The 17,233-nt window shown below is 39.5% G+C and overlaps 1 long non-coding RNA gene across 1 annotated transcript in view; it reads left to right on the forward strand.

Annotated features, from left to right (window-relative positions):
* Nucleotides 1-17,233, forward strand: part of LOC123327555 — a 1,360,034-nt gene that overhangs the window by 1,077,317 nt on the left and 265,484 nt on the right. The window lies entirely within an intron of this gene.

Here is a 17,233-nt window from a genome sequence, read left to right on the forward strand (position 1 = left end):
GGGGTCACAAAGAGTAGGACATGACTGAAGCAACTTACCAGGCACGCACCCACACAGAGATCTACTACATTGAATTGGCAATCTCTTGATGAGTTGTAATCAACAATTTGAAAAATGATGGCATAGGCTAGTGTGTTAGCTGCTCAGTTATATCTGACTCTTTGTGATCCCAAGGACCGTAGCCCATGGGCTTCCCTAGTGGCCCAGATGGTAAAGAATCTGCCTGCAATGTGAGAGGCCTGGGTTCAATACCTGGGTTGAGAAGATCCCCTGGAGGAGGGCATGGCAACCCACTCCAGTATTCTTGCCTGGAGAATCTCCATAGATAGAGGAGCCTGGTGGGCTGCAGTCCATGTGGTTGCAAAGAGTTGAACCCAACTGAGTGACTAAGCACAGCACACACATCTCAGGACCATAGCCCACCAGGCTCTTCTGTCCATGGAGTTCTCCAGGCAAGAATACTGGATTGGGTCACCATTCCCTTCACCAGGGGATCTTCCTGACTCAGGGACTGAACTCAGGTCTCCTCCACTGCAAGCAGATTCTTCACCCTTTGAGCCACCCAGGGAAGGCTGTTATTAGGCTATACACCTAGTAACAGAACTATTATGGAAAATGAGCATCTTCAAGTTCTTTATATTGCTAACTTGCTCTTTAAAGACTTTAAAAAATTTGCAATCTCAGAAGTGGTTTAAATAAGTTTCTATTTCCTTATATTTTCTGTTTTCTTCTCAGTTTCCCACAGCATGTAGTTTTTTTTTTAATTGAAATAAAATCAACAAATAAAAGTTGTATACGTTTTATTTTAACAAGTACAACTTGATATTTTGATGTACATGCATATTATGAAATGATCATTATAATGAACTAAATAACATCCATCACCTTATATAGTTGGTGTTTTTCTTTTCTTCCTTCCTTCCTTCTCTCTCTCTTTTTGTCATGAGAACACTTAGAATCTGCTTTCTTAGCACATTTCAAGAATACAATACAGTGTTTTTAACTATAGGCATCATGCTGTACCTTAGATCTCCAGGATTTATTCATCCTGTGTTTTGAAATGTGTACCCTTTGCCCAACATCTCCTCATTTCCCCCACCGCTAGGCCCTTAGCAGCCACCATTTTATCCTGTGTTTCCATGAGTTTTCCTATTTTAGACTCCATGTATAAGTGAGATCACACAGTATTTGTCATTCTGTGTCTGGCTTATTTCAATTTTCTCAAATGCTCCTTGTCTGAATTTGGAGAGCTAGTGAGACTCTCAGAAAGAATCATGGTTAACTTGAACTGAAAATGTACCTAACACAATCTGAAAAAGAAAGTGGAATTCTCTACCTATGGGTAGCAGATTTTTCTTCAGTGTCTCCAACTCTCACTCCCAATAACATAAAAGACAATGATCCCAGATCTCTGGGCTCTTCTCAGCCCATGGCTTCTTTACTTTATAGAAACTTTGCATGTGTGTGTGTATGTGCTTAGTCGCTCAGTCCTATCTGACTCTTTGTGACTCTTTGGACTGTAGCCCACTGGGCTCCTCTGTCCGTGTAATTCTCCAAGCAAAAATACTGGAATGAGTTGCCAATTCCTCCTCGAAGGGATGTTTCCAAACCAGGGATCTAACCGCCTCTCTTGCATCTCATATTCTGCATTGCAGGTGGATTCTTTACCCATTTGAGCCATTGAGGAAGACCATAGAAACTTTGCAGAAATCAACAAATTTAGTTTTTTCCAAGAATAAAAATGGGGAGGTTTCAGGAGTCTATATTCATTCACTTATACCCTAATCTCCTAAATATATTTTATCATTGCATCCCTTAAATTTTAAAAGTATACTGTACTCGCTGTCATTCATTTCCAAGTATTTTATAATATAAAGTATATTTTTGATATTTTACATAAATAATTAAGTTGATCAATGTTCTTTATATGTCAGTTAGGTTAAGTTCATTCTTTGGGTTCAAGTCTTTTATAAACTTGACATTTTGATCAGACAAAATCAACAGGATTGGAACTAGTTTTGGTTTTGCTGAGAATCCTTATGGGTCTTGTATAGTTACTATTCCTATGTTTCTTCATTTGTTTTATTGTCATGATATGTTGCTTAAGTGATTTAGTGAGGTATGTTAAAGTCTTCTGCTATGATTGTGCTAGGGTTAATCGCTTTAGTTGCTCAGTCTTGTCTGACACATTGAGACTCCATGGATCCATGGACGATGGCCCACCAGGCTCCTCAGTCCATGGAATTCTCCAGGCAAGGATACTGGAGTGGGTTGACATTCCCTTCTCCGGGGAATCTCCCTGACCCTGAGATAGAACCTAGGTTTCCTGAATTGCAGGTGGATTATTTACTATCTGAGCCACCAGGGAAGCCATGATTATGAGATTGCCTATTTCTCTTTTAGTCTGTCATCTTTAGTTTTGTATGTTTTGAGACTGTGTCATTGTTATTGAGTGAAGTCGCCCAGTCGTGTCCAACTCTTTGCAACCCCATGGACTGTAGCCTACCAGGCTCCTCGGTCCATGGAATTCTCCAGGCAAGAATACTGAAGTGGGTTTCTATTTCCTTCTCCAGGGGGTCTCCAGGGATTGAACCCAGGTCTCCTGCATTGTAGGTAGATGCTTTACCATCTGAGGTGCCAGGGAAGCCTGTTATTGTTATTAGATGCATTCAAATTTAGGACTGGCATACCTTACAGTTGTATAACTCCAGGCTTTGTAGTTCCCTTTCTGTTAGAGACTTGTCAGTTTCTATTCAGATATGTAGAGAAGTATCAGAGCTATCTCATACGAAAAGTCATGCTTTTTGTTTTCCATAGGTTATCTAATTTAATTTTAAATAAGGTGTTTAGGAAAATATCATTATTATATCTGTGAAATGAAAATATCTCCTGCCATATCAATAAACAATTAATGTCACCACCTTCAGCAATTTCTGGTCTCTAAATGTGAATGAGAGCTCCTAAAATTGTGATCCAACTTTTGATCTGTGATCCAACTTTTGAACTATGGCATTGGAGAAGACTCTTGAGAGTCCCTTGGACTGCAAGGAGATCAAACCAGTCAACCCTAAAGGAAATCAGTCCTGAATATTCACTGGAAGGACTGATGCTGAAACTCCAATCCTTTGGCCACCTGATGTGAAGAACTGACTCCATGGAAAAGACCCCGATTCTGGGAAAGATTGAAGGTGGGAGGAGAAGGGGATGACAGAGAATGAGATGGTTGGATGGCATCGCTGACTCAATGGACATGAGTTTGAGCAAGCTCCAGGATTTGCTGATGGACAGGGATGCCTGGCGTGCTGCAGTCCATGGTGTTGCAGAGTCCCACACAATTGAGTGACTGAACTAAACTGAAAACTGTGATCCAGTGGATGCTACCACCTCCCAAGGTGATTGCTGAGGAACTGGGGGAATGCAAGAAGCAAGCGGAACAAGGAAACAGGATTAGTGCCAGATAGCAGAGGTGCATATTCAGGAATGAATTCAGTGAGCCCAGAGGCTTCCATCTTCCCATACATAGAATGCTAAATTCCTCAACTTGATGCCTACTTTTGAGCTTCAGACTGTCTGCTCCCTTTGTTGCAAAACTGTATGTAGCCTAACTTCCCCTCCTGCCTCCTTGGAGCAGTTTTCACAGAGTTACTGAGTTACTGTCTCCCAGGCTCATAGTCCTAAACATTCCCACCGAATTAAATAACTATCTACTTTCAGGTCCTGACTATATTTTTTAGTGGACATATCCTTTGGAAGATAAGGAAACAACTCAGAAAGTAACAATGTAATGGTAATGACGTAAGCAATTGCCACCTGGATTTGAACTGAGACCTTATGACTTTATAATGAGGTCAGATAATTGTTAAGTATTTGCTTCCCTAAGAATGAATGAATGAAAAAATAGTCATGATTTTGCATGAAGTCAACCTTATCCTGAAAACCTGGCTGAAACAGTTGTTGGATGCAACATGATTGTATGTTCTACACATCTTATTTTGATGTTTTCCTAGGCAGATGGGACTTGAACAGCTAACTAGAGTATCATAAGCATATTTAAACTTAAATTTTGTTTCAAAACATTAAAAAATAGAATATAGGAATGAATGAAAGAAAAATATACACTGGCATCAGTCTCTTTTTTGAAATCAATATATTAACACATTTGTTATTGAGTTGTATGAATTGAGATTATTCGTCATGTTTTTGATTGAAGACACCAGATAGGATATTGTCATTATAAATATAACTCAGTTCTTGACTGTATGTTTATGTCAAAAGTCCTAATTGTGATTTGGAGTGCCAATGACACAAATATAATAAAGGAAACCTTCATTCATTTATATTCAATAAGACAATGTTAGAAAATGATACATTCTCTCTTCCTGATCATTAGCACTTTGGGTCTCGTGATTCTTTATTACATTTATTATTTCTTGGGATATAATTTGCAAAGATTCTGTCTTTAGTGTCAGTATCTCTTCTTTGGTTTCCATTATAAACAGTGTTTACAATTAAGTTGTGAAAATATACACTTTGGGAATAATCACAGTAAGTGGGCACACAGCATCTGTCAATTTTGAAAGGGGCATGGTCAGATATGCAAAAGATTATATTAATAGTGTGTATTTACATCAGGCCTTGAAACCTGAGAGAGTGTCAGGATCTTCTGGAAGTCTAAGAATCAGGCGAGAATTGCTGTATCTCCACTTCCATTAAATGTTGCTCTGTGTTTTACTCTGCGGTTTGATAGCATCATGGGGCAAAATACACAGCTGGACACAGAGAATTGGGCCTTTGTTAGAGAGAATCCTTAAGACAGATCTCCAACCAAACAAAGAGGAGATGAGAAGAATTCTTACTATTGATGGGTCCCAATATTTAAGCATATGATGCCACAATAAATGCACTTTTTTTTTAATAAGAGGAAAAAAAAGGTTTAATTCCATGATTGTTTAGTGGCAAAAAGAAATTTGCACACAAAAAAAATCAGAAAATCAGAAAACATAGTTAGGGGTAGGGCAGTATGGAAATGGCTAGGAACTGGCAGATATGCAACTCCAACTTTTTAAATTGGGGTATAGATGCTTTAGAGTCTATCGTACAGAGTAAGTCAAAAAAAGAAAAACAAATATCATATATTAACACGTGTATATGGAATCTAGCAAATGGTACAGATGAACAGAGATGCAGACATAGGGAACAAATATGTGGCCATGGAGGGGTGAACTGGGAGATTGGAATTGGCATATGTGTACTTCCATATGTAGAACGGATGGCTAGTAGTGTTGCTGACCAAAATCGTGGCTTTCTCTGCCCACCGAAGCCAAATAAAAAGTCATGGAGACAGAGTATGGAGGAAATAGGTGACTTTAATTCTCACCTTGTGGCGAGGGGAACACAGAAGGCTCTAGCCTCAAGAACTGTGCCCCCGTCGCTAGGGAGTACAGGAGCTTATATAAAACAAGGGCTCCCAGTCAGGGGTTGGTGATGAGGAACAAAGGTGTTAGGATAGTCTCAAAAACAGCCATAGGCTGGTGTCAATAAGCCAGTAATTGAGTCTGGCAGCTCTGTGTCTCTGCAGCCTTCCTTCTGATATGTACCTACAAGGGGAAGGAAGCGTTGTAAGGGTAAGCAAAGGACAGTAGCTGTGAAATGTAGCTCCTGCAGAGTTAGGGGGCAGAAAAGCAAACTTAGTCACAGACACACTGAGTTAGGAGCAGTTAAAGTGAAAAAAAACAAAAACAAAAACAAAACCTAGGAATGTTCAGGCCTGCTCACTATATATTCATCTTCTTTGTTTTCAGGAAAGGGAGAGAAAAAAACTCATTTCTCTTTTTTTCGCCTTTTCACTGCAACCCATTCCTCTTTTTTCCCTTTTCACTGGAACAAATTCCTCTCCCCACCTCCACCTCATTTCACTGCGACAGCAGGAACCTTCTGCACAGTGCAGGATACTCAGCTCACTGCTCTGTAATGACCTAAGTGGATGGGATGGGGGAGTGGGTGGGAGGCCCACGAGTGAGGGGAAATGCATATACATATAGCTGGTTCCCTTTATTGTACAGCAGAAAGTAACACACAATGTGAATTCCGCTCCTTTTATTTCACATATCAAGGAAGGATGGTGGGCAGGGTTTGAAGGCAATTGTTCTAAACTCTGTATTAGAAGTCTGAAGCCACATCAGCCCACCTTAGAAATCCAAAACGTTGCCCTCCCTTTTAGGTGAAGTGGTTTAGTTACTAAGTTGTGTCCTACTCTTGTGATCCTATAAGACTGTAGCCCACCAGGCTCCTCTGTCCATGGGATTTCCCAGGCAAGAATACTGAAGTGGGTTGCCATTTCCTTCTCCAGGGCATATTCCTGGATCGAACCCAGGTCTCCTGAATTGCAGGTGGATCCCTTACCAGCTGAGCTACTAGGGAAGCCCTGTGAGCTCATACATGTAAAGAAGTGTGGATATTTTCCTGGCCTACTGTTAACTACCAGATAAATTCATTTATTTTGAGGCATATATATATATATATATATTTTTTTTTTTTTTTTTTCCTCAGAAATACTAGTGTCAACTAAGAAGTATAGTCACAACCTGAAACATTTAGTGGAAATGTTTAGACCAAGATTCTCAGTAGTTCGGAGATAACTGCTCCAAGGAGGCTAGGGGAAGTCAGGTCTTATACAAATTACAACAAAGGGAACAGTCTGCCTGAACATCAAATATCAGTTTTAAAGTTAAGGAATTTAGCATACTATGTTTGGGACGATGCAAGCCTCTGGGCTCACTGAATTCATACACTGTCTCAGGCCAACCCGTTTCCTTGTTCACCTAAGGAGTGGCCAATGGCTGCTTCTTGCATTCTCCCAGCTCTTCAGCAGTCACCATGGGGGATGGCTTCATCCTCTAAATTGCAGTTTTGGGAGCCCTTATTCACAATTGGAGGCCAGCACTTGCTGATGGCAGTGACATTTCTTGTTTATTGATATAGCAGATATTTTCATTTCCGTCTAGTGGCTCAGAATCTGCCAGTTATGCAGGACACCTGGGTTCAATTCCTGGATCAGGAAGATCCCCTAGAGAAAGGGAATGGCTACCCACTCCAGTATTCTTGCCTGGAGAATTCCATAGATGGAGGAGCTTGGCAGACTACAGTCCATGGAGTCAAAAAGAGTCAGACACGATTGAGCAACTAACTAGCTTTGATTCAGACATGGAAAGATGACAGTGATTGACAGCATCTAAGCATATATTAATTTGCACCCTATTTCCATTATAAAAATCTGACTTTAACACTGAAAATGTTTTAATCGTGCAACTTCCCCTTAATCCAACTGTATTAACATTATAGATATAATTTGGCTACAAGGCTAAATGGTATGGCAACCCACTCAGATATTCTTGCCTAGAGAATTCCCTGGACAGAGGAGGCTGGTAGGTTACAGTCCATGGAGTCAAAAAAGTCAGACACAACTGAGTGACTAACACTTATTTCCTTTAGATGGAACATTATTCTCTTTGAAGCATCTTCATTTAGAGCATATTCATTTTAAATGGTTAGAGATATTTATAAGAGGGAATTCCAACTTGGAACTATCATTAGACTAATCATTTTTAAAGTGAAAACATCTATGGTGTAAGTGGAAAAGAACATGGAAACTGATGGAAAGTCTGTATTTTAACCCTTGTTAAAGAAGTAACTGTGTGCTCTTGCCTGTACCTTGTAACTTTACTAAACATTAGCTTCTGAATGTTTGAAATTATGCATTCTATGTAGAGACTTTTAAATTGTCTTGAGAATTAAATGGGACCACACACACAAATACCTTTTTTTTTTAAACACTGTTTCTCTGACACTCAGAGGCAGCTAAATAGAGCTTGTTAAATGAAAACAAAAGCCGAAACATTTAAAATGCATAATGGTGGGAGATTATGATTAATTAAAAAGTTAAGTTACTTTAAAATGTTTTTTCATCAATTCATTTTAAATAAAAGCTGCAATTCAACATCGGTCAATTCACCAAGGTCTCTAGGGGAGATTCTGTTTTCCTGGCTGAAGTTCAACAAATTTGGTGGCCTCATGATATATGGATTGTACTTTATCAAAGGGATCAACAGCTCATCCAAGTACCTTTGACTCTAGAGGGAAAAAACACTTTTAGGTGGAAACCTGCAATAGACTTGGACATCTGCATAATGATGGAAATTAGCATAGGTTTACATAGAACACAGCTCTATTAGAATTGTGATGCCTTGGAAAGGAACTGAAGGTTGTAAATTTCCTAAGGGAACGTCTCTGGAGGGTGTTAAAACCTGAAACAAAATCAGACCAACTAACAGGTGTGCTGTGAATGGCTGAAAATAAAGAAAATTCATCATCCTAGGACAAGTGTATTGCATTTTTCGTAACTAACAGTGACCCATGATAGCTTGTGTGGTACGGTCCTCTCACTTTTTAAGGGACGCTAATAACTGGTAGGCTTTCTCTCTTCTGCTTATTGAGAAGTGACATAGTATAAACCTATTCATTAGATAACTATGACCTCATCAAAATATATTTCCCAATGGAGAAGAAGAAAATCAAGAAAGGGAGAGGAGAAAAGTGGGAAAAGAGGAAAGGGAAAGGAGAGGAAGGCAAGAAGGGTAGGGATGAGGTGGGAAAAAGAGGAAAAAGAAAAAAAGAAAACTATTAATTTAGCTTGATTTTATGGTTTAGCAGCCATGAAAATGTGACCCCCAAAGTTTCTAGAATGTGGTATTATGAGCAGATACAAGGTAGTTTAATGTAGAGAAGATTCTTAAGGTTCTGAGATCTGCCCAAATTTCCAGCCACACTCTGCAGATGGGGATGATAAGAAATCAATGCTGTCCTCCTGTTGGTACTGACAGGAACAATTTCCTATATAAGTAGGAAATTGTACCTGGATTTGTGAGCAAAAGACAACTTAAGAGCAAAGTTGTCCATGACAGTGGATGTTTGCGGAGATCTTCAAAATTCCTAGGCAGTGGTAGAATGTAGACACATGATTCCCAAAACTTTCACCACCAAAGGTTCCTCCAGCATTTTTGAACCCCAAAATTTGAATTTTTTTCTATTGAGCAAAGTCCATGGATGTAATGGCACTTAGTGTGTTTTTCATGCTATTATTAAGCAATCCACTGTATATTTCTATTGTCGTTCCAGATTGAGAATAGAAAACATGGTTTCATCTGAGTTGATTTAAACCAAGCCACAAAGACACTTGATCTTTTAGATAGCTCTTATTTATTGTAGATGATATTCATCACTGCCTCTTTTGAAATATTGAAATTAGTGCTTGGCAACCGGTCCATTCTAAAGGAGATCAGTCCTGGGTATTCATTGGAAGGAATGATGCTAAAGCTGAAATTCCAATGCTTTGGCCACCTCATGCGAAGTGTTGACTCATTGGAAAAGATTCTGATGCTGGGAGGGATTGGGGGCAGGAGAAGGGGACGACAGAGGATGAGATGGCTGGATGGCATCACCGACTCAATGGACATGAGTTTGTGTGAACTCCGGGAGTTGGTGATGGACAGGGAGGCCTGGCATGCTGTGATTCATGGGGTCGCAAAGAGTCGGACACAACTGAGCGACTGAACTGAAATGAACTGATTCTTACATAGGAGATTAACTAATATATAAAATAATAATTTTAAAGATCAATAAGTATATAAAATGATAAGATTGAAGTATCAGTAGAAAGGGAAGTGAACTGAGACAGAAAACCTCAGAATAATTGGATAAATTATGAGGTAGTAAGGTAGAAAAGAGATGCTGAGACTCCCTGGTAGTCTTATTGTTGTTCAGTTGAGTCCCACTCTTTGTGGCCCCATGGACTGAAGCACACCAGGCTTCCTTGTCTTCACCATCTCCCAGAGCACGTTCAAACTCATATCCATTGAGTTGGTGATGCCATCCAATCATCTCGTTCTCTGTCATCCCCTTCTCCTCCTGCCTTCAATCTTTTCCTGCATCGGGATCTTTTCTAATGAGTCAGCTCTTCACATCAGCAGGCCAAAGTATTGGAGCTTCAGCTTCTGCATCAGTCCTTCCAATGAATATTCAGGGTTGATTTCCTTTAAGGTTGACTGGTTGGATCTCCATCCAGTCCAAGGGACTCTCAAGAGCCTTCCCCAACACCACAGTTCAAAAGCATCAATTCATCAGTGATCTGCCTTCTTTGTGGTTCAACCCTCATATCCAAACTCTCATGTCTATACATGACTCCTAGATAACTATAGCTTTGACTAAATGGACCTTTGTTGACAAAGTAATGTCTCTGCTTTTTAATATGCTGTCTAGTTTGATCATAGCTTTTCTTCCAAGGAGCAAGCGTCTTTTAATTTCATGGCTGCAGTCACCATCTGTAGTGATTTTGGAGCCCAAGAAAACAAGGTCTGTCACTGTTTCTAATGCTTCCCCATCTATTTGGCATGAAGTGATGGGACCAGATGCCATGATCTTCATTTTTTCTGTGTTGAGCTTTAAGCAAGCCTTTTCACTCTGCTCTTTCACCTTCATCAAGAGCTCTTTAGCTCCTATTTTCTTTCTGCCATAAGGATGGTGTCATCTGCATACCTAAGATTATTGGTATTTCTCCCAGAAATCTGATTCCAGCTTGTGCTTCATCCAGTCCAGCATTTCTCATGATGTACTCTGCATATAAGTTAAATAAACAGGGTGACAATATACAGCCTTGCCTTTCCCAATTTGGAACCAGTCTGTTGTTCCATGTCCAGTTCTGTTGCCTCTTAACTTGCATACGGGTGTCTCAGGAGGCAGGTAAGGTGGTCTGATATTCCCATCTCTTGAAGAATTTTCCACAGTTTGCTGCAGAAAGGCTTTATCATACTCAATGAAGCAGAAGTAGATGTTTTTCTGGAATTTTCTTGCTTTTTCTATGATCCAACTGATGTTGGCCGTTCTATCTTTGGTTCCTCTGCCTTTTCTAAATCCAGCCTGATTTCTGGGAGTTCTTGTTGCAGGTACTGTTGACGCCTAGCTTGGAGAATTTTGTGTATTTCTTTGCTACCATGTGAAACGAGTGCCATTGTACAGTACTTTGAACATTCTGGAGCCTTGCTCTTCTTTGGGATTGGAATGAGAAAAGGCTTTCTGTTCTATAGCCAATGCTGAGTTTTCCACATTTTCTGGTATATTGAGTGCAGCACTTTCACCACATCATCTTTTAGGATTTGAAATAGCTCAGTTGGAATTCTATCACCTCCACTAACTTTTGTTTATAGTGATGCTTCCTAAGGCCCACTTGACTTCACCTTCCAGGATATCTGGCTCTATTTAGTTATCACACCATCATGATTATCTGGTCATGAAGATCTTTTTTGTATAATTCTTCTTTGTATTCTAGCCACCTCTTCTTAATATCTTCTGCTTCTCTTAGGTCCCTACCATTTCTGTCCTTTATTGTGCCCATCTTTGCGTCAAATGTTCCCCTGTTATCTCTAATTTTCTTGAAGAGATCTTTAGTCTTTCCCATTCTATTGTTTTCCTCTATTTCTTTGCATTGTTCAGCAAGTGTTAAATTTCACCTTTCCTTTCTCCCTGATTTTAATGGCTATGTGGCTCATTCTCCTAGTTACTAGAGCCAGATAGTGCAGAAGCAATGGGTGGATATTGAGCCAGACCCAGCCCCTTGCTGCGTGAGAGATTTGATAGAAGCCCTCTGTTTCCCTGAGCTTGGCTTTTCCAGCTATAAAATAAGGCCATTGTACTGTGATCTTGCTATTTCTTTCTATTCTAACATGCTGTGATTTTTTTTTTAACATCATTTTCTCTGAGCCTCATTTTTCTTATCTGTAAAAATGGGAAGAATGCATACATCACAAGGTGACTTTGAGGATTAAAAGTTAGCAATTTAGTATCTTTCCCTGTACAAATCTACCTGATCCCTCAATTCAGTTATTAAGAGTTCATAGAATGAGTTCAGTTAGTTAATGGTATAACACTGTTTGAGTCTATTCAAGTTCAGTATTTCATTTATCAAGTAGTGAGTTTTGGATAGTGAGGTTTTATCAAATGTTTCTGGTTCCTGGATATTTATGGAAGCACCTTGCACATAAGCTACTCTCAATACAGATTTATTCTGGCCTCTTTGACGATGAAGATAGAAACAGCCTTGTTCAGCTTTGCACACCCAGTATGCAGCAGTGTGCCTAACAGTCAGGAATGCCCAGGGAAAATTTGTGGCTCTCAGGTAAATCATGGAATCTTGCTGGGGTTCATCTTGGCTGTAAAATGTGCTTAACAATATCTATCCCCCACAGAGTTGTTGTAAAAAAATGATAAAAGATCATTTAATACAAGGTAAATTAATGACTATCATATAGATATGAAATTTTCAAGTGTAAAAGATTTTATATAACTCATTAATCAGTGAGAGAACCAGGAAAGTTACAACCAGTTAAGAGAAAAATCCAAAATAAAGATACATTTATGGATTAAGAATATTGAAATTAATGTGCTAAGGAGGCAAAACTGTCTTCTTGCACAGTGAAGAGGGAAGTCAGTTGAACATCTACTAGACATGATAACATTTGACTATAGAGAAGAATTATTCTGTATTGCTAACAGCTATTTATATTTTGCAGAGTTGTGAATTCTGTTGAATTCTTCCACAGAATCACATGAGCAGAAAAATGTGCTGTAGAAAATGTATATAGATTTCCACTGAAGCATCAAAATTTCCACATGTAAATCAATTAGATAATCATGTAAATTATTTAATTGGTGCCTAGCACATAGCAAATATTCAATAAGTGGTTACTTTTAAAATATGCAATGGTGAAATAGTCTCTTTTATAAATACTCAATAAATTGAATAAGAACTGCAACTGTAACAAAAATTTAATCTTAATATTTCTTAGGTTTGGTATTTGTCCCCTCATGTAATTCATAGCCCTCTTCCTCTTTTTTAATAGTAGTTCTACTATGTTTCTTTAACATATGCTAAGAAGAATCTGCAAATTGCTTAATAAATTTAGATGTTTCTTTCTAGCATTAAATACAGTATTATCCTAATGGGAATTCTTACAATAATCCAGAATGACAGTAGAAAATCCAAGTTTGAGTCAAACTTAGCAATGGATGTTTATTCATATATTTGCGGAAGGAAGACTCTCTTGCTGTCACTTCTGTCCAAGCCACAGTTCAAAGTGTTGAACAGGGGAGTCAGTTTTATGGGGTAAAAGGAGAAAATACTGAGACTGCATCTAATTGGCAAGCATTCTATTAAGATAGGATCTTTGGAAATGTAGGAGACATTGTAATTAGTATATTTGACAGTTCTTGGTTAACTGAAGAGCAAAGACAAGAAGTTTGGGGTTCACAAACGTAAGGATTGCTCAATATTGAGAGCAGAGGATTTTCTGCGACTATTTCCTAGAACAGGAACGTGTCCATAGGGTTCTTTGTTGCTGTCATAATACTCCTTTTAGATTGGGAAGATAGGATCACTATGGCTGATGGTTTCTTACTATAAACCAGTTAATATAAGAGAGAGTTTAAGAAGTTATATGGTTTTGATGTGCATGAAATGATTATGTTGAATTTAATTACAAGAGCCCCATGAATCCAAAATATACATTTGAACTTTCAGGCCAGAACAATTGTCATGGGAGAAATAAAAATCCTATGGTTAGGGAAAATAACCATAATTATGATATGATATACAATGACAAGGAATTTAGTATCAATTTTTCCTGGGAAGTCACCATAGTCAATATCCAAGTCACTATTTTTCTTTGTCTTAAGATGTGTGTGTTCTGATCGCTCAGTCGTGTCCTACTTTTTGCAATCCCATGGAACATAGTCTATGGAATTCTCCAGGCCAGAATACTGGAGTGAGTAGCCTTTCCCTTCTCCAGGGGATCTTCCCAACCCAGGGACCAAACCCAGGTCTCCCACATTGCAGCCAAATTCCTTACCAATTGAGCTATCAGGAAAGCCATGTCTTAAGATAAATTCAGTGTAAAAAAGGTTTCAATGTTATTAAAACAGTATTCTATATTCCTCTCCCTGACCTGAGTAAGAAAATAGTACTGGATTCAGCTTTCGTGCATGCATGCGTGCTCAGTCACTAAGTTGTGTCCTACTCATTCAGCTTCAGTTCAGTTCAGTCGCTCAGTCATGTCCAACGCTTTGTGACCCCATGAATCACAGCACACCAGGCCTCCATGTCCATCACCAACTCCAGGAGCTCACTCAAACTCTTATCCATCGAGTTGGTGATGCCATCCAACCATCTCATCCTCTGTCGTCCCCTTCTCATCTTGCCACCAATCCCTCCCAGATTCAGGGTCTCTTCCAATGTGTCAACACTTCGCATGAGGTGACCAAAGTACTGGAGTTTCAGCTTCAGCATCAGTCCCTCCAATGAACACCCAGGACTGATCTCCCTTAGGATGGACTGGTTGGATCTCCTTGCTGGCCAAGCGACCCTCAAGAGTCTTCTCCAACACCACAGTTCAAAAACATCAATTCTTCGGAGCTCAGCTTTCCTCACAGTCCAACTTTCACATCCATACATGACCACTGGAAAAACCATAGCCTTGACTAGATGGACCTTTGTTGGCAAAGTAATATCTCTGCTTTTCAATATGCTATCTAGCTTGGTCATAACTTTCCTTCCAAGGAGTAAGCGTCTTTTAATTTCATGGCTGCAGTCACCATCTGCAGTGATTTTGGAACTCCACCAAAAAAAAGTCTGACACTGTTTCCACTGTTTCCCCATCTATTTCCCATGAAGTGATGGGACTGGATGCCATGATCTTAGTTTTCTGAATGTTGAGCTTTAAGCCAACTTTTCCACTCTCCTCTTTCACGTTCATCAAGACGCTTTTTAGTTCCTCTTCACTTTCTGCCATATCTGAGATTATTGATATTTCTCCTGGCAATCTTGATTCCAGCTTGTGCTTCTTCCAGCCCAGCATTTCTCATGATGTACTCTGCATAGAAGTTAAATGAGCAGGGTGACAATATACAGACTTGATGTGCTCCTTTTCCTATTTGGAACCAGTCTGTTGTTCCATGTCCAGTTCTAACTGTTGCTTCCTGACCTGCATATAGGTTTCTCAAGAGGCAGGTCAGGTGCTCTGGTATTCCAATCTCTTGAAGAATTTTCCACAGTTTATTGTGATCCACACAGTCAAAGGCTTTGGCAGAGTCAATAAAGCAGAAATAGATGTTTTTCTGGAACTCTCTTGCTTTTTCGATGGTCCAGTGGACGTTGGCAGTTTGATCTCTGGTTCTTCTGCCTTTTGTAAAACCAGCTTGAACATCTGGAAGTTCACAGTTCACTTATTGCTGAAGCCTGGCTTGGAGAATTTTGAGCATTACTTTACTAGCATGTGAGATGAGTGAAATTGTGTGGTAGTTTGAGCATTCTTTGACATTGCCTTTCTTTGGGATTAGATTGAAAACTGACCTTTTCCAGTCCTGTGGCCACTGCCGAGTTTTCCAAATTTGCTGGCATATTGAGTGCAGCACTTTCATAGCATCATCTTTCAGGATTTGAAATAGCTCAACTGGAATTCCATCACCTCCACTAGCTTTGTTCATAGTGATGCTTTTTAAGGCCCACTTGACTTCACATTCCAGGATGTCTGGCTCTAGGTCAGTGATCACACCATCATGATTATCTGGGTCGTGAAGCTCTTTTTTGTACACAAAGTTCTTTTGTGTATTCTTGCCACCTTTTCTTAATATCTTCTGTTTCTGTTAGGTCCATACCATTTCTGTCCTTTATTGAGCCCATCTTTGCATGAAATATTCCCTTGGTATCTCTAATTTTCTTGAAGAGATCTCTAGTCTTTCCCATTCTGTTGTTTTCCTCTATTTCTTTCCATTGATCCTTAAGGGGGGCTTTCTTATCTCTCCTTGCTATTCTTTGGAACTCTGCATTCCGATGTTTATATCTTTCCTTTCCTCCTTTGCTTTTTGCTTCTCTTCTTTTCACAGCTATTTGTAAGGCCTCCCCAGACAGCTATTTTGCTTTTTTACATTTCTCTTCCATGGGGATGGTCTTGATCCCTGTCTCCTGTACAATGTCACGAACCTCCGTACATAGTTCATCAGGCACTCTGTCTCTCAGATCTAGTCCCTTAAATCTATTTCTCACTTCTACTGTATAATCATAAGGGATTTGATTTGAGTCATACCTGAATGGTCTAGTGATTTTCCCCACGTTCTTCAATTTAAGTCTGAATTTGGCAATAAGGAGTTTATGATCTGAACCACAGTTAGCTCCCAGTCTTGTTTTTGCTGACTGTATAGAGCTTCCCCATCTTTGGCTGCAAAGAATATAATCAGTCTGATTTCAGTGTTGACCATCTGGTGATGTCCATGTGTAGCGTCTTCTCTTGTGTTTTTGGAAGAGGGTGTTTGCTATGACCAGTGCATTCTCTTGGCAGAACTCTATTAGCCTTTGCCCTGCTTCATTCCGTATTCCAAGGCCAAATTTGCCTGTTACTCCAGGTGTTTCTTAACTTCCTACTTTGTATTCCAGTCCCCTATAATGAAAAGGACATCTTTTTTGGGTGTTAGTTCTAGAAGGTCTTGTAGGTCTTCATAGAACTGTTCAACTTCAGCTTCTTCAGCATTACTGGTTGGGGCATAGACTTGGATTACCGTGATATTGGATGGTTTGCCTTGGAAACGAACATAGATCATTCTGTCGTATTTGAGATTGCATCTAAGTACTGCATTTCAGACTCTTTTGTTTTCCATGATGGCTACTCCAGTTCTTCTAAGGGATTCCTGCCCACAGTGCTAGATATAATGGTCATCTGAGTTAAATTCACCCATTCCAGTCCATTTTAGTTCGCTGATTCATAGAATGTTGACGTTCACTCTTGCCATCTCCTGTTTGACAACTTCCAATTTGCCTTGATTCATGGACCTGACATTCCAGGTTCCTATGCAATATTTCTCTTTAAAGCATCAGACCTTGCTTCTATCACCAGTCACATCCACAACTGGGTATTGTTTTTGCTTTGGCTCCATCCCTTCATTCTTTCTGGAGTTATTTCTCCACTGATTTCCAGTAGCATATTGGGCACCTACCGACTCGGGGAGTTCCCCTTTCAGTATCCTATCGTTTTGCCTTTTAATACCGTTCTTCAGCTTAGCTGGTTTTAAAAACTGACCTCCCTGACACGTAAGTTGTTCACTTATGATCTGAAGAATGAGGCTAATAAAAACTTGC

This window comes from Bubalus bubalis, chromosome 16 (genome assembly GCF_019923935.1).
Source record: "Bubalus bubalis isolate 160015118507 breed Murrah chromosome 16, NDDB_SH_1, whole genome shotgun sequence".
In the NCBI taxonomy this organism is placed as follows: Eukaryota; Metazoa; Chordata; class Mammalia; order Artiodactyla; family Bovidae; genus Bubalus; species Bubalus bubalis.